The sequence below is a fragment of the Dendrobates tinctorius genome, unplaced genomic scaffold (genome assembly GCF_039654945.1).
Source record: "Dendrobates tinctorius isolate UK_male_01 unplaced genomic scaffold, ASM3965494v1 ptg000079l, whole genome shotgun sequence".
NCBI lineage: Eukaryota > Metazoa > Chordata > Amphibia > Anura > Dendrobatidae > Dendrobates > Dendrobates tinctorius.
Genome location: NW_027361747.1, coordinates 12,153,503 through 12,177,344, shown reverse-complemented (window position 1 = coordinate 12,177,344; position 23,842 = coordinate 12,153,503).

The following is a 23,842-nucleotide window of genomic DNA, read 5'->3' as shown; positions in this document are numbered from 1 at the left end:
CAGTGATTTAGTGGCCCCTTGTAATGCTGCACAGTGATTAGTGGCCCCTTGTAATGCTGCACAGTGATTAGTGGCCCCTTGTAATGCTGCACGGTCATTAGTGGCCCCTTACAATGCTGCTGCCGCTGCCTCAATTAAAGATAAAAAAAACCTATATTCTCACCTCGTCTCTGCTGCTGCAGTGATAAGTGGCCCCTTGTAATGCTGCAGTGATTAGTGGCCCCTTGTAATGCTGCACAGTGATTATTGGCCCCTTGTAATGCTGCAGTTATTAGTGGCCCCTTATAATGCTGCACAGTGATTGGTGGTCCCTTGTAATGCTGCAGTGATTAGTGGCCCCTTGTAATGCTGCACAGTGATTGGTGGCCCCTTATAATGCTGCAGTGATTAGTGGCCCCTTGTAATGCTGCACAGTGATTACTGGCCCCTTGTAATGCTGCAGTGATTAGTGGCCTCTTGTAATGCTGCAGTGATTTGTGGCCTCTTGTAATGCTGCAGTGATTAGTGGCCCCTTATAATGCTGAACAGTGATTGGTGGCCCCTTGTAATGCTGCACAGTGATTAGTGGCCCCTTGTAATGCTGCACAGTGATTAGTGGCCCCTTGTAATGCTACAGTGATTTAGTGGCCCCTTGTAATGCTGCACAGTGATTAGTGGCCCCTTGTAATGCTGCACAGTGATTAGTGGCCCCTTGTAATGCTGCACGGTCATTAGTGGCCCCTTACAATGCTGCTGCCGCTGCCTCAATTAAAGATAAAAAAAACCCTATATTCTCACCTCGTCTCTGCTGCTGCAGTGATAAGTGGCCCCTTGTAATGCTGCAGTGATTAGTGGCCCCTTGTAATGCTGCACAGTGATTACTGGCCCCTTGTAATGCTGCAGTGATTAGTGGCCTCTTGTAATGCTGCAGTGATTTGTGGCCCCTTGTAATGCTGCACAGTGATTGGTGGCCGCTTGTAATGCTGCACAGTGATTAGTGGCCCCTTGTAATGCTGCACAGTGATTAGTGGCCCCTTGTAATGCTACAGTGATTTAGTGGCCCCTTGTAATGCTGCACAGTGATTAGTGGCCCCTTGTAATGCTGCACAGTGATTAGTGGCCCCTTGTAATGCTGCACGGTCATTAGTGGCCCCTTACAATGCTGCTGCCGCTGCCTCAATTAAAGATAAAAAAAAAACTATATTCTCACCTCGTCTCTGCTGCTGCAGCTGCTGCTCCTCAGCGTTGCCGGCCCTGAACACTGACTGTTCAGGCAGAGGGCACCTGCTAACTATGTCATGGCACCCTCTGACCTGAATGTCACTGCCAGAGGAAGCAAGACAGCAGAGCGATGCGCAGCGGTGGAACGGGGGACTGGTGAATATGGCTCCCTCCGTTATACTCACCTCTCCTGCATGTCTCTTGCAGCCTCCCCCGTGCTTATTCCATCTCAGCGCTGTTCTTCCTGCTTTCAGTGTCCACGTGGTGCCGCTCATTACATATGCACATATATAATGAGCCGCTCATTACATACGCGCATATGTAATGAGCGGCCGCTGAAAGCAGGACGAACAGTGCTGAGAAGATGGAATAAGCAGGGGGGGCTGCAAGAGACATGCAGGAGAGGTGAGTATGTACTTAATTGCACTACCCGGGTAGCGCCGATCGGAGCCGGGGACCCGGGCCCCTATATGGGTCGGGCCCCAAAGCAACCGCTTCGGCTGCTACCCCGGTAGTTACGCCAGTGGCTATACTGTGTGCTCAGATCCAGCCAAATGCAGCCAAACTGATTGGTCGTTGTTTCATACTACAGATGGACAATGACCCAAAACATAAAGCCAAAGCAACCCAGGAGTTTATTAAAGCAAAGAAGTGGAATATTCTTGAATGGCCATGTCAGTCACCTGATCTCAACCCAATTGAGCATGTTGAGCAATTGAGCATGTTGAGCAACCCAATTGAGCATTTCACTTGTTAAAGTCTAAACTTCAGACAGAAAGGCCCACAAACAAACAGCAACTGAAAACCACCACAGTGAAGGCCTGGCAGAGCATCAAAAAGGAGGAAACGCAGCATCTGGTGATGTCCATGAGTTCAAGACTTCAGGCAGTCATTGCCAACAAAGGGTTTTCAGCCAAGTACTAGAAATGAAAATTTTATTTACAATTATTTAATCTGTCCAATTACTTTTGTATCATGATCCAGGTGGGATTGTGACAGATTTTGCACAAATAACCTTTTTTTTCCTTTAAGCTGTTGGTTTAAAGTTAGTTTTGCCCCCGGTGGCCGTTAGGGTCATTACACTGTGTTTCTTTAGCTCTAGTTTTGCCCCCGGTGGCTGCTGGCGTCATTACACTGTGGTTTCTTTAGTTCTAGTTTTGGCCCCGGTGGTCACTAGCGTTATTACATGTAATTACCAAGCAGGTGATGAACCTGGCTCTTTCCTATAAAGGAGTGTCAGGTGGTCTCATGCACTGTTGGTGATATTGGTCATTTCCAACCAAGTTTGGTGAAGGAAGGAGCTATAGAGAGGAGTTCCTTGCAGCTCAGTCAGAGCTCTGGTATAGTAGCTTCAGGTGGAAGCTGAATTCAGGTGTCGTACTCTGTTGCTGGGAGCAATAGCAACAGAGCAAAGCTAAGTGGTGTTTTCCCTGTTTGTTATATTTTTCCTTGTGTGTGTATTAGTGCAGTGGTGGGATTAGTTTCTGCACCATCCAATGCACTAGTAAGGGATAGGTGCAGGGCGAGCTTGGGATTGAGGTATCCAGCTCGGCGACAGGTGAGGAACCTGTATAGGGATCAGTAGGAGTTTAGGGAAACTGCCTCAGGGGAGTGCAGGAGGTCTCCACATCCCCGTTCCCTATTGCAGGGCCCACCACTGTAACTGTTTCCCCGGTGTTCCCCTTTACTCCGTAAAGTCACCCTGCTGGAGGCGATGTATCCAGGTACACGTGTAACTATCGAAATTCGCCCTGCTGGAGGCGGTGTATCCAGCTACACGTGACATTTTGGTCCCTTTAAAAACAGGGTGGCACATGTTAAGGAGCTGAAACTCCTAAACCCTTCATCCAATTTTAATGTGGATACCCTAAAATGAAAGCCAAAAGTCTGAACCTCAACTGCATCTGAATTGTTTCGCTTAAAATTCATTGTGGTAATGTCTAGAACCAAAATTAGAAAAATGTTGTCTCTGTCCAAATATATATGGACCTAACTGTACATATTTTGCGCCATTTTTTCAATATTTAGACTAGGATAAATTCATAGCAGTAGTACTAGTATAAAGTGGATTGCCCAATTGCACATTGGAATAGTAAATATATATTTTTCACATACAAGTGTTTGTAGAGGTTAGGCTGGTTTCACATTTGCGTTTTTTTCGCGGTATTGTAGCGCTAAATAGCGCATGCGGTTTTTTTTCCTATACTTTGCATGGGATGCGCTTATGTGCGCATACACATGCGTTTGTACGCGTTTTTCCGCGCATGCGTTTTTTTGCGGTATGCGCTCGGGCGCACAAAATGCAACCTGTTGCATTTTTTGGGCGTCCGACTTGCCTCAAAAAAACGCATGCGCGCGCAATGCGTTTTTTTACAGCAAGACACCCATTATAAGTCTATGGTGAGCATATGTGCGCATTGGCATGCTTATGTATGCGTTTTTTTGCACATGCGTTTTTTTTTTTACCATTAGTTTAGACAATGGAATTTAGGGGTTTGGGTTAGAGTTAGGGTTAGTTAAGGGGGTTTAGGGTTAGGGTTAGGGTTAGGGTCAGGGTCAGGGTCAGGGTTAGGGTTAGGATCAGGGTATGGTTTGGTTAAGGGTTAGGGTTAGGGTTAGGGTCAGGGTTAGGGTTAGGATCAGGGTATGGTTTGGTTAAGGGTTAGGGTTAGGGTTAGGGTCAGGGTCAAGGTTAGGGTTAGGATCAGGGTATGGTTTGGTTAAGGGTTAGGGTTAGGGTTAGGGTCAGGGTTAGGGTTAGGGTTAGGGTCAGGGTTAGGGTTAGGGTTAGGGTTAGGGTTAGGGTCAGGGTCAAGGTTAGGGTTAGGATCAGGGTATGGTTTGGTTAAGGGTTAGGGTTAGGGTTAGGGTCAGGGTTAGGGTCAGGGTTAGGGTTAGGGTTAGGGTATGGTTTGGTTAAGGGTTAGGGTTAGGGTCAGGGTTAGGGTTAGGGTTAGGGTCAGGGTTAGGGTTAGGGTCAGGGTTAGGGTTAGGGTATGGTTTGGTTAAGGGTTAGGGTTAGGGTCAGGGTTAGGGTTAGGGTTAGGGTCAGGGTTAGGGTATGGTTTGGTTAAGGGTTAGGGTTAGGGTCAGGGTTAGGGTTAGGGTTAGGGTTATGGTCAGGGTTAGGGTTAGGGTTAGGGTTAGGGTCAGGGTTAGGGTTAGGGTTAGGGTATGGTTTGGTTAAGGGTTAGGGTCAGGGTCAGGGTTAGGGTTAGGGTTAGGGTTAGGGTCAGGGTTAGGGTTAGGGTTAGGGTCAGGGTTAGGGTTAGGGTTAGGGTTAGGGTCAGGGTCAAGGTTAGGGTTAGGATCAGGGTATGGTTTGGTTAAGGGTTAGGGTTAGTGTTAGGGTCAGGGTTAGGGTTAGGGTTAGGGTCAGGGTTAGGGTTAGTAAAGTCATGGTTTGGGTTAGTGTGAGGGGCCACCTAATGTTTGAAAAAAACGCAAACGCGGTAAAAACGCACTAAAAACGCATACAAACGCATAAAAACGCTGCGTTTTTTTCATGCATGCTCATAAAAATGCTTGAAAAAAACGCAGCAGTTGTATGCTTTTGTATGCGTTTTTTCAATGCGTTTTTTGCGGGAAAAACGCGCTGCAAAAAAAAGCAAGTGTGAAACTAGCCTAAGCTCCACTCACCTCCCAGCACTCTTCGTGTTCCAAGCAGGAAGCCACAAACTCTTAGAAAAACAGTGAAATTCCAGGTTTTATCATACTATCTTCTAACAGGGTCGGTACCACAAGATTGGAGGATGGCTGATGTGGTACCAATACATAAGAAAAGTAAGAAAGCAACTACAAGCCAGTAAGGTTGACATTAATGGGGTGCAAAATGTTTGAGGTCATTATAAGAGATGATCTCCAAAAATACACAGTCTTGGCTGACAGTATTGGCACCCTTGAAGTTGTTCCAGAAAATGAAGTCTTTCTCCCAGAAAAATATTGCAATTACACATTTTGTTATACATACCGTATATACTTGACTATAAGCCGAGTTTTCCAGCACATTTTTTTGTGCTGAAAACGCCCCCCCTCGGCTTATAATCGAGTGAGGTGTCCAGAACATGAGGGGGAGGGGGTCAAAGAGGTAGGAGCTGGCTGCTGAGGCTGTAACTGTGCCCGCTGCTAAAGAGAAATGAATATTCACTGCATTGGCAATGAATATTAATTTCTCTGTAATAGCACGCACAGTGCCAGCCACAGCAGCCGGCTCCTGCAGCTGCCGGGTGGTCATGTGTGCCGCTACTTTAGAAAGGTGAATATACCTTTCTCTTAAGTAGGGGCACATGTGACCATCTGGCGGCTGGCACTGCTACTTAATGCTCACTGTCCTCCATGCACATAGTTCCAGTGTGGGGAGCAGTGAGTATTCCGGTAGCTGTGCTCTTCTTGTGAGCAGCGCATGACGTCCCTGTCCTCCGCTGTTTACTATCAGGATCCTGTCAGCGCTGGCTGACTGCCTTGGCTGAGCAGGGTAGCTCACCCAGACTACGGGGGCCTCGGGGTCCGAAGCTACAGGGAAAGTTCAGACAACAGGACCTGCGATACTGAAGATAGAAAGAAGTACAAGGACTTATGATCATGTGACCACAGGGGTCGTGGCTTACCGTCCTGTTGCAGGAGATGACTGTAGGATTCTATTACAGGAATCCTGCAGTACAGGCTAGGGAAACTCAGGTCAGACAAACGAGGGGTCATACACGGAGAGGGCAGCGCGGTACCAGAGCAACAGACAGAGAATTGTCAGAACGTAAGCAAAGAATCATACACCGAGATAGCAACGCAGTACAAAAGGGGAAATCAGAGCGTAGTCAGGTCCAAGGCAAAAGAGTCATACACGGAGATAGCAAAGTAGTACGAAGGGGATAGGCAGAACTCGTAACAGGGAAAGAACCGGATCAAAACCAAACATGCATAAAGTATCACAATCACTAAGCACACCAGGGTCACACACTCAGCCAAGGTCTGAGTATAAGCGACAAGGAGTGAGCCCACAATGAGGCTATAAAAAGCCTTCCAGAATCTCAGAGTGAGGCTGTCCAGATTAACCTCTAAACTACCTGATGCCACAAACTCAGGAGATCATGACATTTACAAGCATAAAGCAGAGCAACTGCTGGCACCAGAACAAGACACTGCGAGGGAGTGCAGGAAGGTAAGTGTAATGTTTTTTTTTTTAATATGTTTTGATGGGGGCCAATCATGACAGGATAATAATGGGGTCATGCATACAAGGATAGGGATGGTGAGCCATGCATACAAGGATATTAATGGGGAGCCATGCATACAAGGGATAGGGTTGGGGCCATGTATACAAAGGTAGTGTTGGGGCCATGCATACAAGGATAGGGATGGGGAGCCATGCAGACAAGGATAGGAAGGAGGAGCCATGCAGACAAGGATAGGTATGAGGAGCCCATGCATACCAGGGTGGGGATGAGGAGGCCGTCCATATCAGGATGGGGATGAGGGGACAATGCATACTCGGCTTATACTCGAGTCAATAAGGTTTCCCAGTTTGTTTTTGTTTTTTTTAGGTAAAATTAGGTGCCTCGGCTTATACTCAGGTCGGTTTATACTCGAATATATACGTATGTTTATTTCCTTTGTTTGCATTGGGACAGCACAAAAAAGGAAAAAAAGGCAAGCTTTTTACACCTCTGAACTGGAATTTTGAACCAATCTTCTTTAGCAAACTTCTCCAGGTCTGTCATATTGGAAGGGTTTCTTCTCCCAAAAGCAATTTTAAGATCCCTCCACAAGCCTTCAATGGGATTTAGATCTGAATTCATTGCTGATAACTTCAGAAATCTCCAGTGCTTTGGCACCCAGTGCCAGAGGCAGCAAAATAACCCCAAAACATCTTTTAACAACCACCATATTTGACTGTAGGTACTGTGTTCTTTTCTTTGTAGATCTCCTGCCGTTTATGGTAAACAGTAGAATGATGTGCTTTACCAAAAAGCTCTGTCTTAGGCTAATCTGTCCATAAGATGCTTTCCCAGAAGGATTTTGGCTTACTCACGTTCACTTTGGCAAACTGCAGTCTAGTTTTTTCTATTTCTCAGTCTGCAGTGCGGTCCTCTGGGTCTCCTGTCATATCGTTTCACTTCATTCAAATTTTGATGGAAGTTTGCACTGACACTAATGCACCCTGAGCCTGCAGGACAGCTTGAATTTCTTTACAGCTTGATTGGGGCTGCTTATCTAAGGACTATCCTAGTTGCAACCTTTCATCAATTTTTCTCTGCCATCCACGTCCAGGGAGATTAGTAACAGTGACATGGATTGTAAACTTTTTGATTATGTTTTGCACCATGGATAGAGGAGCATCAAAACCTTTAGAGATCGACTTGTAACCTTGAAACTGTTGACATTTTTAAATAATTTTGGTTCTCAAGTCCTCAGACAGTTTTCTTCTCCTCTTTCTGTTCTCCATGCTTAGCATGGCACACAGAGACACACAATGTAAAAATTAAGTCAACCTCTCCCCTATTAACTGATTTCACCTGTGACTTTCCTATAGTTCACACCTGTCACTTGCCACGGGTGAGTTTTTTATTTTTTAATCCAAATTCTTTTATTGAGAGCAAAACGTAGCAGAGTACAATAATTGCATAGAGTCACAGATCAACATCACATATAAAATTAAAACCACAGAAATTTCAGCTAAACAATTTGACCTGCAACATAACCAAGGATAGAGGGTGGGGGTGGGGTAAGGTGTTAAGTGAGACAAGCAACAGACCTAAAACAAATAAACAAAAACAATGATACTGGGAAAGTGGAAAGTAAAGGGCCTAGTATCAAGCAAATCTAGACTCAGTAAGGAAGGGCATTATCTGTTGTGGCCAGTAGAGGGGCTGCGAAGGAAGATTCCAGCCAGAGAGCCCAAGGTCAAATTATTTTTTCCTTCTGATTATGGGAGAAATCTAGTAAGTATTTGTGTTGAAAGTGAGAATTTACCTTGTTAATAAGCTCTTGAATACAGGGAGGGTTCGGGGACTTCAGATTTGCAGCAACACAAAATCTTGCGGATATCAGAATATGTGAAAGATACGTCTCCATCTCGACTGAATAACTGTCCAGATCAAGATGTAGGAGCGCCAGACTGGGTTCTGGGGGTATTCTCTGGCCTAAAATGTGTGAGCACAGATCAAAAACCCTAAGCCAAGCCAGAATGGAATAATTACCGGACAGTCCCACCACATATGGATCAAGGAACCTTTTTTATTGCAACCTCTCCAGCAACGGGGGGAATAATTTGGGGAGAAGTGAGCTATTCTCACCGGATAGAGATACCATCTGAGGTGAAGTTTTTTAATCTGCTCTAGATGATTAACGCATGTAGAGGATTTTTGTACTAGATTAATAGCATCATGCCACTTCTGATGGGATGTAGAGAATTTCAATTCTTTTTCCCACTTTATCATGTATGGGAGTGTTCTCTCCAAGGGGGGATTATTGAGTGTCTTATTAAAAGGAGATAATCCCAAGTTTTCCCTACCAGAGGTGATTTTTTTCAGTGAAGACGTCATAGGTAAAGTACAAGGCGTAGGCCCAGTGTAAACCAAATGCCTAACTTGAAGATATTGATAAAAGGCCCCCTTCAGGGATGGATGTGAAGTCAGGATATCATTAAATGGAATTAAAGACAAAGTCATCTTTAAGGTCTCCCAATGATTTAATACCTGCAGCCTACCATCTTGACATACTTAGATAGGGTATATGAGGTTTGACTGACTTAATCGACATTTCAGACATGGGGATATTCAGCTGGTTTATTATTTCCCATCTCCAGATTTCAATCGTTGCCTCCATAGTTAAAAGGAATGGTTTATGTCCTGTAGGTCAGATATATTCGATTTCAAGTGAATGTCTCGTTGAGCCGCCCCTGGAAAGAAATGACTCAATTTGCAGCCATCTATGGGGCGTCTCAGACAGCCACCATTCCCTGATACCAGAAGGGCATCTTTATAATAGGACCACATTTTTGGAAAGGTGCCAACAATTTTGCCCATTTTGTGGGGTTTAGGCTACTTTCACACTTGCTTTTTTTTGCGCTGCGCACCGTGTGCAATGCAAATGCACATAAAAACGCATCATGTGTTTGTGTGCGTTTTTTGCGGGTTTAGGCGCGTTTTTTTTTAAAAAAGCATGCATTTTGTGCGCCCGAGCGCCCACTACAAAAAAACGCATGCGCATACAAACGCATGTGTATGCACACCCATGTGAAAGATAGGGGAAAAAAGCGCATGCTTTTTTTGCGCAAAAAAACGCAAGTGTGAAATCAGCCTTAGACTGCTCAAGAGAGCGGGAGAATATTAGGAAAGGGTCAGTCTGTGAGAGAAGATCCCCTGAGAGGGATGGAGTGAAGGAAGTGCTGCAGCAAACTCCTGTGACCTGGAGCTGCTGGCACAGGAAAGAGCCATAGAAAGGCTGATTCTTCAGAAGGAAGATAGTTCTCTTCTTCTCCTTATGTTCCGTACTAAACTAAGGACTAGGGTCAGAGCAGAGCCCTTCCTCAAGTTTGAAGCGCATGGCCGCGGTCCGGTCCCAGAGTTTGTCTGGATACTGATGTTCCTGCAGCAGAAACCGGAGGAATAGAAGTCGTCACCACTTTATTCCCATCTAAGACTTGGGGGCACAACAGCAATGTGGGTGAGCCGGGACATGATAGCAAGGAGTCAGCAAAGCAGGCTACAGCTGTCTGCAGTACAAGTAGAGTTCTAAGTAGTTCTAAGTAACATCAAGAAGGAGGAACTTGAGTTTAATATGCAACTACAAGTACTTCAGATTAGGCGATAGTGTGGAGATGTTCAGAGAAGGCACATGTTGGAGGAGTGCTGGAAAGGTGTCCTTTACCTTGCCTGGGAGTTGGCTGAGCCCCTGGCCTGGAGGACACATCACCAAAGCGGGCATCTGTGTGCACCAGACTGTGAGTAAAGCCTTGGAACTACATGCCCTTGTGTCCTCCACTTATTCTTGCGCCTTACACCCGGCTCTGCTACATCTACATCTTTACACCATCTCCCCACTTGCCAACCTCATCTACACTGCCCTGGGACTACAGCTCCATCTGTGGGGAGCTTCAACATCATTGCTGCACCAGACCATCTGTCCCAGAGAAGCAACCCTGCAGCGCTGGTCAAACTGACCAGAAACCACAAGTGGCTTCACGAATCATCTCAGCAACTTTATCCCCATCACTCTACCCCCTTTTACATTGACCGCCTGAGGCCACGGACCAGTTCACTGCCACTGTGACATCTCCCATTGAAGTCAACGGGCCCGGCACCGAGTACCTCACGGCCTCTGGGGGCGAGTCAATTTTGACGTCACGAACAGGATGACGAAGCCCTGTACCACCGGGTCCTGTGTGCTGAAGATTTATTGGACTTAAAATTGCTGAAAATGTGCAAAACAACCAAAATGATAGACTGTAAAATGGACTCTCAAAATGGCCGCCGGCGCGGTGAAGAAGGGCGTGACAACATGGATGGCCCTAAGAAAAGAGCACGAACTGTCCTGGGCCTCCCCTGCCTGAACTTCTATGCAACATCAACATGGCCCAACCCCAGAGGGGTTCGTATACTGGCTTGGTATGGAGGCAGAGGAAGAAGACGCCACCCCAGGAAGGAGGAGCAAAGCCCTGTGGCGGGAAAGGAGCCCAGAGAGAAGCCAGAACGCCGGGACGCCATGATGGAAGAAGGATGGAGGCCTGAAGAGCACGAGGAAGACGAGCTTGCCTTCCCCGGCGCAGTAGTCGAAGGCTCCGGCCCTGCTTCTGTGATGGACCGCCAGCAGCTGGAGGAAGAAATCGCCATGCTGAACTGCAGCCTGAGGCTGAAGCAGGAGGCTCTGCAGGCCTTGGATCGGCAGCGCACCCAGGAGGGGCCTGCAGAAACAGTACCACCACCACCGGTACTCGCCGCCGCTGCACCAGTTCCACCCCAGGCAGCACCTGTGAAACTCGTGGCCGCTGCTATGCCATCGGCAGCACCTGTCACCACTTCCACGCTGCTGCCGCCATTGGGCGCTGCCTGCCAGGAGGAGTTACCTGAGGACCCGGGAGCTGAATGTGAAGCAGGGACCGTGTTCCTGTCTGGACCTGGCACGGCCGCGCAGGTCCCACCGGAGGCCTCAGCAGACCCTGAACCTGCACCTGCTCCACTCCAGTCACCGCCCGCAGATCAGGCAGCTCCAGCAACCACCGCTGCCACCGGCTGCTGTCCAGTGCCTGCAACGGAGCCAAAACAACACCGTCAGGTACGACCGCTGCCCCTACAACCAGGTTGACCCCTGAGCTCCCGTCCACCGGGTGCAACAGGTCGGTACTTCGCATGGAACAAATGGAGGAGTTGTGTTCTCAATTCCAAGACGCTAAGCTGACTGCGATGGAGAACTGGAAGAAGTCCCTGCTGAAAAGAGCAAAGCTGGAGCAGACGCGTCCCATTCGGCGGCTTCTGATCTCGGCGGAGGAGCCTGAGCAGCTGATGGGTGTTACCATGCATCACGGATTTCCCCTACCAGAGATTCGTTATCCTCGCCTTTCATCACGCAAGCGACAAGACCACCACTAAGTACATTTCTAACTGAACTGTTACCCTGGAGGGTATGGGCACCGTTGTGCCCTCATTTTCTGTGTTTCCCCAGTTCGCCCAGTTGGCACCACTTTTATTGAACTGAGCGATCATGAACTTGGAGTGATCCAAAAACTTTGTTGTAAATAGTTTGCTCCTCTTAAGGTGCTCTCTCTTGGTTTTACATGAACAGTCTTCAACAAGGACTACCTCAGACCCGAGTTCTACTTCAGCTACAGAGACACTGCAGGAAATCCTGGCTGGGAGTGGTGTCCAGCCCTTGCAAGAATTACTGTTGTCTTACTGTGAAGTATTTTATAATGTGCCTTTTGAAAATGTTGGTAGCAATGTTTAGCTGCAGTATTAGGAGTGAATATTTTGCAGAACTTAGCCTCGTAGTAATGCTTAATAGAAAAAAAAAATGTGAAGCTTTGAATAAAAATTTGAATCCAGGTGATGAACCAGTAGTCAGCGGTTGTCACCTATGGGTCTAGAAGAAACAGCAGAATGTGAAAATGTGAATGACAAAGGAAAATATGTTGCAGCCGGGATAGTAGGCCCTGAACTGGTAGTGAACTTCTTAGCAATGGTTACTGCCAATAGCACTTTAAATTAGGTAAAATGTTAAATTATAGGTAGTCTGTTAACTTGTTCTGCAACGTTTAAGAATCAGTGCCTCCCATATTAGGAAGTTTAGTTTAAAAATTGTTTACTTGTTAAAATGCATTTTAAAATTTTTTGTATGTTCCTTATGTAACATCCTTTGCTTCACTTGCAGCCCACGGATGTGCTGTGTTTAACGGGGGGGTATGTGGCACCCCTGAGGGTTCAGTTGCCACAGAGGTACTGCACCTCCTCCTGAAGTGTAGTACCCCACTATCCAGGTAAGGTGGAGACACCTGACCACACTCCAACACTCACATCCCACACGCACACCAGTAGTGTAGCAGAGCAACCTTGGTGGCTCCCTGCTTGGAACACGAAGAGTGCTGGGAGGTGGGTGGAGCTTAGACTGCACAAGAGAGCGGGAGAATATTAGGAAAAGGTCAGTCTGTGAGCGAAGATCCCCTGAGAGGGATGGAGTGAAGGAAGTGCTGCAGCAGACTCCTGTGACCAGGAGCTGCTGGCACAGGAAAGAGCCATAGAAAGCCTGATTCTTCAGAAGGAAGATAGTTTAGTATGGAACGTAAGGAGAAGAAGAGAACTAAACATGGCCAGGGTCCGGTCCCAGAGGTTGTATGGATACTGATGTTCCTGCAGCAGAAACCGGAGGAATAGAAGTCGTCACCACTTTATTCCCTTTTAAGACTTGGGGGCACAACAGCAACGTGGGTGAGCCGAGACATGATAGCAAGGAGTCCCCGAAGCAGGCTACAGCTGTGTGCCATACAAGTAGAGTTCTAAGTAACATCAAGAAGGAGGAACTTGAGTTTAATACGCAACTACAAGTACTTCAGATTAGATGCTAGTGTGGAGATGTTCAGAGAAGGCACATGTTGGAGGAGTGCTGGAAAGGTGTCCTTTACCTTGCCTGGGAGTTGGCTGAGCCCCTGACCTGGAGGACACGTCACCGAAGCGGGCATCTGTGTGCACCAGACTGTGAGTAAAGCCTTGGAACTACATGCCCTTGTGTCCTCCACTTATTCTTGCGCCTTACACCCGGCTCTGCTACATCTACGTCTTTACACCATCTCCCCACTTGCCAACCTCATCTACACTGCCCTGGGACTACAGCTCCATCTGTGGAGAGCTTAAAAATCATTGCTGCACCACACCATCTGTCCCAGAGAAGCAACCCTGCAGCGCTGGTCAAACTTGCCAGAAACCACAGGTGGCATCACGAATCATCTTAACAACTTTATCCCCATCACTCTACCCCTTTTACATTGACCGCCTGAGGCCGTGGACCGGGTCACTGCCACTGAGACCTCTCCCATTGAAGTCAACGTGCCTGGCACCGAGTACCCCACGGCCTCTAGGGGCGAGTCAAGTTCATGTAAAGAACATGCCTACAATTGTGAACGTTTGGTTTTCTTTTTAATTATAAAGCAAACAACAAACAGGACACAATAACTGAAAAGTTCAGTTTGCACAACTATTCACCCCCTAAAGTCAGTATTTTGTAGAGCCTCCTTTTGAAGCAATGACAGCTGCAAGTCGCTCTGGATAAGTCTCTATGAGTTTTTCACATCTTGCCACTGGGATTTTTGCCCATTCCTCAAGGCAAACTGCTCTAGCTCCTTAGATGGCTTCCTCTGGTGAACAGCAATCTTCAAGTCTGACCACAGATTCTTAATTGGTTAAGGTCTGGGCTTTGACAAAGCCACTCCAACATATTTATACATTTCCCCTGGAACCACTCGAGTGTTGCTTTAGCAGTATGCTTAGGGGCATTGTCTTATTGCATGGTAAATCTCCGTCCCAGTCTCAAATCTGTGACAGACTGAAGCAGGTTTTGCTCAAGAATATCCTTGAATTTTTCACCATCCATCTTCTCGACTAGAGCCATTTTCCCTGTTCATTCTGGTGAAAAACATCCCAACCTCATGATTCTGCCACCACCATATTTCACAGTGAAATGGTGTTCTTGGGGTGATGAGCTGTGTTGGTTTGGCACCAGACATAGCATTTACCTTGGTGGCCAAAAAGTTCAATTTCCATATCACCTTCCCCATATATTTGGGGAGTCTCCCAAATGTCTTTTGGCAAACTCAAAATGAGCCTTATCATTTTTGTGTGTAAGTAAAGGCTTTTTTTGTGCCCACTCTTCCTTAAACGCCACCTCTATGGAGTTTACGGCTTATTGTGGCCGTATGGACAGATACTGTAGTCTCTGCTTTGGAACTCTGCAGCTCCTTCGAGGTTAACTTTGCTCTCTGTGTTGCCTTTCTTATTAATGCCCTACTTTCCCTGGCTGAGAGTTTTGATGGATGGGCCTCTCCTGGCAGGTTTGTTCTTTTACCTTGTTCTTTCCATTTGATAATATTGGATTTGATGCTGCTCCAGGGAATCATCAAAAGTTGGGATAATATTTTTTTCTTATAACGCAATCCTGACTTGTACTTCTCAACTACTTTGTCCCTGACTTGTTTGAAGATCTCCTTGTCTTCATTGTGTTGTTTGGTTAGTGGTGCCTCCTGCTCAATGATGTTGCAGTCTCTGTGGACTTTCAGAAAAAGGTGTATATATTGTATTATCTTTTTTTAATTTTTTTTGAATAGTACTTTTAAACTTATTATGTTCATGGCGCTGATGCCCAAGTGATGTCCTGTATATCTGATATTGTATCTCATCTATATGACAGGACAAATTCAACAAATTATCTCCTCTGGTTGGGTCATCAACTAACTGAGAGCAGTTCATCCTATTAAAATCTTCCTAAATCATTATCTCTGATTTCTTTTTCAATAGCATGGAAACATAAACATTCTAGGGAAATTCACTAATGAAAACAAGGACTAACAGTTCGAGGAAAAAGATTACCAAATAGGGGGTATTCTGCAACATCACTTAGGCTCTTCTCACCCATTAACCTCCTTTTTGTAGACTTGGGAACCAGTGCCATGAATGCACTCTGTCTTTCTGGTTGGCACAAACGTGTGAGTGTTGTATTTCGCACATCATATTTACATTTCCAAGTCAATGAGTATGGGAATACTAATAGCAATGTTTCCATGTGTTTTAATATACAAAGTGTAAAAATCATATACACACATCTGTAAGGTTGTGTAAGTCACAAAGCCTTGTCACTGTACATTTACAATATATGTATACCTGGTTTTCAGCAGACCTAGGCTACGCGCAGACCTTTACAAGTCAATGAGATCTGATACAAAATAGGTTGTATAAATGGGTCCTATCCATCAAGTCTTTAGCTGTGAATATTTATTTATTTAAACATTTATATAGCACCATTAATTCCACAGCACTTTACAGACATTATCATCAGTGTCCCCGATGGGGCTCACAATCTAAATTCCCTATCAGTATGTTTTTGGAATGTGGGAGGAAACCGGAGTAACCGGAGGAAACCCACGCAAACATGGGGAGAACATACAAACTCCTTGCAGATGTTGTCCTTGGTGGGATTTGAACCCAGGACCCCAGCGCAAGGCTACAGTGTTAACCACTGAGCCACCGTGCTGCCCATGAATTGATACTACCTATGGAGACTAGTTTTTTTTTTTTTTTATTTACCTGAAGTTTATCTGGGGAGTAGATTGCTCTCACATATTGAAAATTTATTCCAATGCAGTTTGTTCAGATTTTGTGTAAATTGTCGGATTTGCTGTGTATTCAGTGCAGATCCGGCTGTCAGTCAGTACCAGGGCTATGAGCAATAACTGTAATTGCTCCAGGCATGCCTGCATGATTCAATGCTGGCGGCTCCCGGGAGCAGTAAAGTTTATTTTCTCCTGGGTGGCATACTTTTTTTACTGCTGCTGGGCACCTTAGTAACGCTATTAACCTGTAGATTAACCCTATATCTGCAGACTAATAGAATTATCACGTATGACAGGCTCCCTTTAAGAGTAATTAATAAAATTTTAACTGCCTGTAGTCACCACTAGAGGGAGCGTACTCGGCCCCTGGCCTCAGAGGAAAGCCGGCATAACAGGGTTCAAGACGGAATTATAGGGAGCTGATGTGTTGCTGGGAATGTCAGGGTTAAATGGGAATGGAGGAGGGAATGTTGGTTGTCATCAAGGAGTGGAGACATCATGGGGGGAGGAGTAGGGTTTATAAGGACGGTCATTTGGGTTTGGGTAGCCATTTTAGGTTAACGTCAGTCAGAAAGGATCTCCCACCCTCCCTTATTATGCTCTGAAAATGGGTTTTGGGCCACAGTAATGCTGAATTTTTTGTTAATTTGTCTGCTTTGTTTAATTTGGTAATGACTATTTATAATCTTGTCTTAGCAGCAGGCATGAGGGGACGTCCTTGAAGTTGGTGGTTTTGGTTAATGGTGGATCGGTAGAGGGGACTTTGGGATGTTTTGGATCCCCCTAGGTGGAATTAAGTGTTGATGGGTGTTAAATCCTAGGGAAGGGATTGGGGAGTCTGTGGACATTGGCTTTTTAGTTTATTGGCCAGGTTGCACAATTGGTGCCTATGGGCTGAAGGTAAGAAGCAATCTGGGCAGAGTCAGGCAAAACCACAAAACCAGACCTGTTTTTTTTGTTACGTTTCGGGCATCGAAGACCGTCCCTCTAGGAAGTTGTTCAGAATGTTTATATGCTTTTATTAATAAAAGGCTGCTGTGGCCAAATACATTCCAACATTAAGGTGTGGTGTGGTTATTTTGTGGAAGCAATAAAGAGGGGTAAGGGGTTTGTCATGGAAAAAAGCTCTCATGACTCACAAATACCCATTGCACCATTCACATAGACAGATAGTATGGGTGGTAGAATACACAAGTTAAACTTTGATTAGAAAACAAGAAAACATGATCTGGCAGTTCGTTGGCAATGAAGAAGATTAATTTGCTTTTAATGTGATCCTCGCTCTCGGTACATTGCTGTAGCTTGTACGTTACAACACATTTCAGCATGTCGGAAAAACCTTCAGTCTTGGCTGAAGCCAAAGTCAGTTCTCACATGGTTCACATTAGAGTAATGATGCTGACACCGTCTATGCAGCAATGGAGCACTCAGAAGACCGGCTGCTGACCCCAGAATTTGTGACTCATTATGCATGTGCAAGGGAAGTTCTAGCAAGCAGAAGTTACAAAAGTAAGTAATCTACTGATTAAGGAATGCAATATACTGTGCAATGTGCAGAAATATGGGATTACCTGTAAATTGTCATACATAGAGAAAAATGGGAAATATTAAGGCATGGGCTATACTGCAATATCAAGATGCTTACAAATAGTGCAAGGGGTTATAATTTTGACATCTGCCTTTAACCCCTTTAATGTTGCATCCCAATGTATATATGTGATATCTTAATATTAATGCATAGTCTTTGTTGCTAAGAGTACATAAAGTATTGTCTGTTGCCACTGCATTGGATTTATCTATATCTGTTAGGGAAAGTGAGTTACCCCGGGTTGGCCACTAGATGGGGGTAAAATGCTAAAGGGGAGTATTCCCTCAGATTGGCCACTAGATGGGGGCATAGAGACCATAGTTATAGTAGGCATAAGGGAACCAGTGAGTAGATAGTTAAACATAGGAGGGGCATGGTGGGATAAGTTAGGAAGGACTTCCTGATAGGAGTCAGTCAGGGTGAGAGCGCCCATTAGCTCAGGAGGGCTGGCTAACCCTGGGCAACACCATGGCATGCAACGTTCAGCTCAAACTAAAGGCCCAGCATATAGTATCCATGACCAGGATTGTTACAGGGGGATCTACTGCAGTAGTACTGGCAGCGCAGTATAAGTGGGTCAGCAGTTGCTAGTGAAGAGTAAACAGTACGGGCACATCTTTTAACATGTGGCAACTTACCTTGTGGGCTGATGCCCTCAAATCCGGGGCACAACAGCTGAGGGAACACCCGACAGGAGTGTGGCTGGGCACTGAAGATGCTGTGGGACCGTTCAGCGCGGTCCGCCCTGGAAGAGGGCTTAGTGACAGAGAGAGAAGGAAAGGGACAGAAGAGAAGTTGTATGTTGTGGACCCTGATGATGATCATGCTGGAAAGAATATGAATATGCTGTGTACAAGTCTCAGTAAAGTTGCTCCGTTTAAAGTTGACCTGGATTGTGACTCTGTTATTTCTAAAGTGGATCCTGAACTCCTCCAGAAACATACAGAGGACCCCGATGGAGCTGTGAAAGGTGCTGCAGGTATGCTGAGTGATGGGCAGCGTGTTTATGTGATGGGAAGCCAGGGCACACTGTTGCAGATGTTAGTGGCCACGACTACAGTCCTGGCTGTCCCTCACAATAGCATGGCAAAAACGTGAGTGCAACTCATCTGGTGTGTTGGAGTCACATGGCTATTTAAATGTGATTTTAGTATACAGTTTATTTGATCAAGTTCACATTTTGTATTTTTCTGCTCCAAAGGTCAATGATATAATTTTCCAATCTTTTCTCAGGTAGTGATCCTTAACAGTAGCACGAGCTGAGGAGATGATAACGTTTTGAAAAAACATGATTCAAGGTTAAAATAAAAACTAGATATTCAAAAATTTGTCGATTTGTGTACAACTTCAATTGAAGTCAATGGCCCAGTTTCATCAATGCTTTGAAGCCAGAAAACTGGTGATAAAAAGCTTTGAAAGGTTGCCAAAGTTTTAAAACACAAGGAAGCATAAAATTCTTGCGATTTTTGTCATTTTTATGCCATTTTTGCCCAACTCCAACAAAGTAGGTGGAACTGGGAATGGACAGGTTATAGCAAATCTGACAAGCAATGGCGTATCTTAAGGTACTGTCACACTTAGCGATGTACCAGCGATCCCGACCAGCGATATGACGCGGTCAGGATCGCTGGTACATCGCTAAGTGGTCACTAGTGAGCTGCCACACAGGCAGATCTCACCAGTGACATCGCTGGGGACGGGGGTCGCTACTTACCTGTCACAATAGGCGATCCTGCGTCCTCCTGCCCGGCTCCACGCTCGTCGCTTGTCTCTCCACAGGAAGCGCCGCAGGAAGCTGACGACGAGAAGCGGTCCTGAACGTTCTCGTGCGATCAGCGATAACCAGCGGGGGAGCGGGTCGTAGGTAAGTATCAGACACAGCGATGTCGCTAGCAATATCGCTATAACGTCACAAGTTATAGCGATATTGCTAGCGATATCGCTTAGTGTGACAGTACCTTTACGTCACAAATCTTACTGCAGTCCACAACTGGAATGTGTATGTTGACAAAAATTACTAGCAATTTAGTACCTGCTTCTACCCACTTCAATAAATAAAATTCACAGTAAAAATTAAAAAAAAAAAAAAAATGTTGTCGTTCATGGGGCTTAAAATTCGCACAGCTTCAATTTATGAGCAGATATTTTACAGTAGTATGTGGATAAGAGTTGATAAAATCTCATCTACTTTGGTTCTATTGTTTAATTGTGTAAAATTTCCTATCAAAAATCTGAACAGATCTTTGCAGCATCTATTTGTGAAAATATGGTGGTTTTAGTTTCGTCAGACAGAGAAATACCTGGATGGATGATGTCCAGCGTAGGTTATTTATATACTGCGATGTTTTTACATTTGTTTAATAAAAATCTGGTTGTGGTCTTTCTTTTACAATAAATGCAACATGTTATGTATTGAGCAGAATTGGGGGCTGTAACAGTCTTGAACACTATTAATCTACACAAAATAATCAGTGGGTTTTCCCTGCAGGATTAATATCACCTGTGCCGCCAATCTTTATTGTCTATCTGTGTAATATCACAATCATTGATGTATTTATGATTGACTTTTCAGTTATCTATGTGATATATACATTATCTATATGATATACTTAATGTCTACTATTGGGGCCTCTTAACTTTGGGATTCCCAGGGTCGCCCACCCACCGGTTTGTATGTTGGATTCCTTTTATCTATGTTCATTTTAACTTTTTGTACTTAATTATAAAGTTTAAAAACCTTTTTAAACATTATTGTTCTTTATGTCAGTCCTGGCACATATTTTGCATTGGGTTTCTATATACAGTGGGTACGGAAAGTATTCAGACCCCTTTAAATTTTTAAAAAAGAAAAACTGAAATATCACATGGCCATAAGTATTCAGACCCTTTGCTCAGACACTCATATTTAAGTCACATGCTGTCCATTTCCTTGTGATCCTCCTTGAGATGGCTCTACTCCTTCATTGGAGTCCAGCTGTGTTTAATTAAACTGATAGGACTTGATTTGTAAAGGCACACACCTGTCCATATAAGACCTCACAGCTCACAGTGCATGTCAGACTAAATGAGAATCATGAGGTCAAAGGAACTGGCCAAGAAGCTCAGAGACAGAATTGTGGCAAGGCACAGATCTGGCTAAGGTTATAAAAGAATTTTTGCAGTACTCAAGGTTCCCAAGAGCACAGTGGCCTCCATAATCCTTAACTGTAAGGTTTGGGATCACCAGAAGTCTTCCTAGACCTGGCCGTCCAGCCAAACTGAGCAATCGTGGGAGAAAAGCCTTAATGAGGGAGGTGAAGAAAAACCCCAAGATCACTGTGGCTGAGCTCCAGAGATGCAGTAGGGAGATGGGTGAAAGTTCCACAAAGTCAACTATCACTGCAGCCCTCCAGTATGGCAGAGTGACCCGACAGAAACCTCTCCTCAGTGCCAGACATATGAAAGCCCCCTAGAGTTTATTAAAAACACATGAAGGACTCCCAGACTTGGCCAAAGGTTCACCTTCCAAAAAGACAATGACTCCAAGCATACAGCTAAAATAACAAAGGAGTGGCTTTGGAACAACTCTGTGACCATTCTTGACTGGCCCAGCCAAAGCCCTGACCTAAACCCTATTGATCATCTCTGGAGAAACCTGAAAATGGCTGTCCACCAACGTTCACCATCAGGGGCTGGCTGGCACTTTTCAGCCTGGAGGGCAATCACACGACAGTGGCCCTCCAGTTGCGATGGCTTACTACAGAGCTATGGGACCAGAACCGTGCTTACTACAGAGATTTTGGAGCAGAGAGCTTACTTCAGAGATATGGGAGCAGAACAGAGCTTACTGCAAAGATATGGGAGCAGAACCAAGCTTACTACAGAAGTACAGGAGCAGAACGGAGCTTGCTACAGAGATATGGGAACAGAACAGAGCTTACTATAGAGCTATGGGAGCAGAACTGAGCTTACTACAGAGATATAGATCAGAATGGAGAATACTCCAGAGATATGAGAGCAGAACGGAGCATACTACAGATATATAGGCGCAAAGCTGAGCTTACTACTGAGATATGAGAGCAGAACTGAGCTTACTACAGTGGTATGGGAGCAGAACTGAGCTTACTACAAAGATAAGGGAGCAGAACCGAGCTTCCTACAGAGATTTGGAGCAGAACCAAGCTTACCACAGAGATATGGGAGCAGAACCAAGCTTACCACAGAGATATGGGAGCAGAACCAAGCTTACTACAGAGATATGGGAGCAGAACCAAGCTTACCACAGAGATATGGGAGCAGAACCGAGCTTACTACAGAGATATGGGAGCAGAACCGAGCTTACTGCAGAGATATGGCAGCAGCACGGAGCTTACTACAGAGATATGGGAGCAGAACCAAGCTTACTACTACAGAGATATGGGAGCAGAACGGAGCTTACTCCAGAGATATGGGAACAGAACCAAGCTTACTACAGAGATATGAGAGCAGAAGAAAGCTTACTACAGAGATATGGGAGCAGAACCAAGCTTACTTCAGAGATATGGGAGCAGAACTGAGCTTACTACAGAGATATGGGAGCAGAACCGAGCTTACTGCAGAGATATGGGAGCAAAGCCAAGCTTACTCCAGAGATATGGGAACAGAACCGAGCTTACTACAGAGATATGGGAGCAGAACCAAGCTTACTACAGAGATATAGATCAGAATGGAGAATACTCCAGAGATATGAGAGCAGAACAGAGCGTACTACAGATATATGGGCGCAAAGCTGAGCTTACTACTGAGATATGAGAGCAGAACCGAGCTTACTACAGCAGTATGGGAGCAGAACCGAGCTTACTACACAGATAAGGGAGCAGAACCAAGCTTACCACAGAAATATGGGAGCAGAACCAAGCTTACCACAGAGATATGAGAGCAGAACTGAGCTTACTGCAGAGATATGGGAGCAGAACCGAGCTTACCTGCAGAGATATGGGAGCAGAACGGAGCTTACTACAGCGATATGGGAGCAGAACCAAGCTTACTACAGAGATATGGGAGCAGAATGGAGCTTACTCCAGAGATATGGGACAGAGCCAAGCTTACTACAGAGATATGGGAGCAGAACCAAGCTTACTACAGAGATATGGGAGCAGAAACGAGCTTACCTGCAGAGATATGGGAGCAGAACGGAGCTTACTACAGCGATATGGGAGCAGAACCAAGCTTACTACAGAGATATGGGAGCAGAATGGAGCTTACTCCAGAGATATGGGACAGAGCCAAGCTTACTACAGAGATATGGGAGCAGAACCAAGCTTACTACAGAGTTATGGGAGCAGAACCGAGCTTACTGCAGAGATATGGGAGCAGAACCGAGCTTACTGCAGAGATATGGGAGCAGAACCGAGCTTACTCCAGAGATATGGGAACAGAACCGAGCTTACTACAGAGATATGGGAACAGAACTGAGCTTACTGCAAAGATATGGGAGCAAAACCGAGCTTACTACAGAAATATAGGAGCAATACGGAGCTTACTACAGAGATATGGGAGTAGAATGGAGCTTACTACAGAGATATGGGAGCAGAACAAAGCTTACTACAGAGATATGGGAGCAAAACGGAGCTTACTATAGAGCTATGGGAGCAGACCTGAGCTTACTACAGAAATATGGTAGCAGAACCAAGCTTACTACAGAGATATAGGAGCAGAACCAAGTTTATTACAGAAGTATAGGAGCAGAACGGAGCTTACTACAGAGATATGGGAGCAGAACCGAGCCCTAAGAAAAAAATAATGGAACTTGAGTGCCCCTATCAAAACTAACAATGTCCCCATTTATAACAAATAATGTCCTCTGAGTGCCCACAAAGCTCTGAATATACAGAATGATGGCCCTACATACCACAAAACATAATACAATGGTCCCTAAAGCCCTTTATTATACATTGAGGACCCCAGATCTCCCTATATATAGTAAAATGGCTACATAGCCCCTATATAAAATAATATGTTCCCATTGCCCCTAAATATAGTAGGATGGTCCCCAATGACCCTATATACAGCATGAAGGTCCCCCTGCTCCCTATATATAGTATGAAGGTCCCCATTGCTCCCTGTATATAATTTGAAATCCCCACTGCCCCCTATGTGTATACAGTTGAAAACAGAAGTTTATATCCACTATATACTGTATGAAAATACAAATCTGCATGTTTTTCTCTATCTGACATGAAATCAGAATAAACCTTTCCCATTTTAGGTCATATGTGCCTTTTTATATA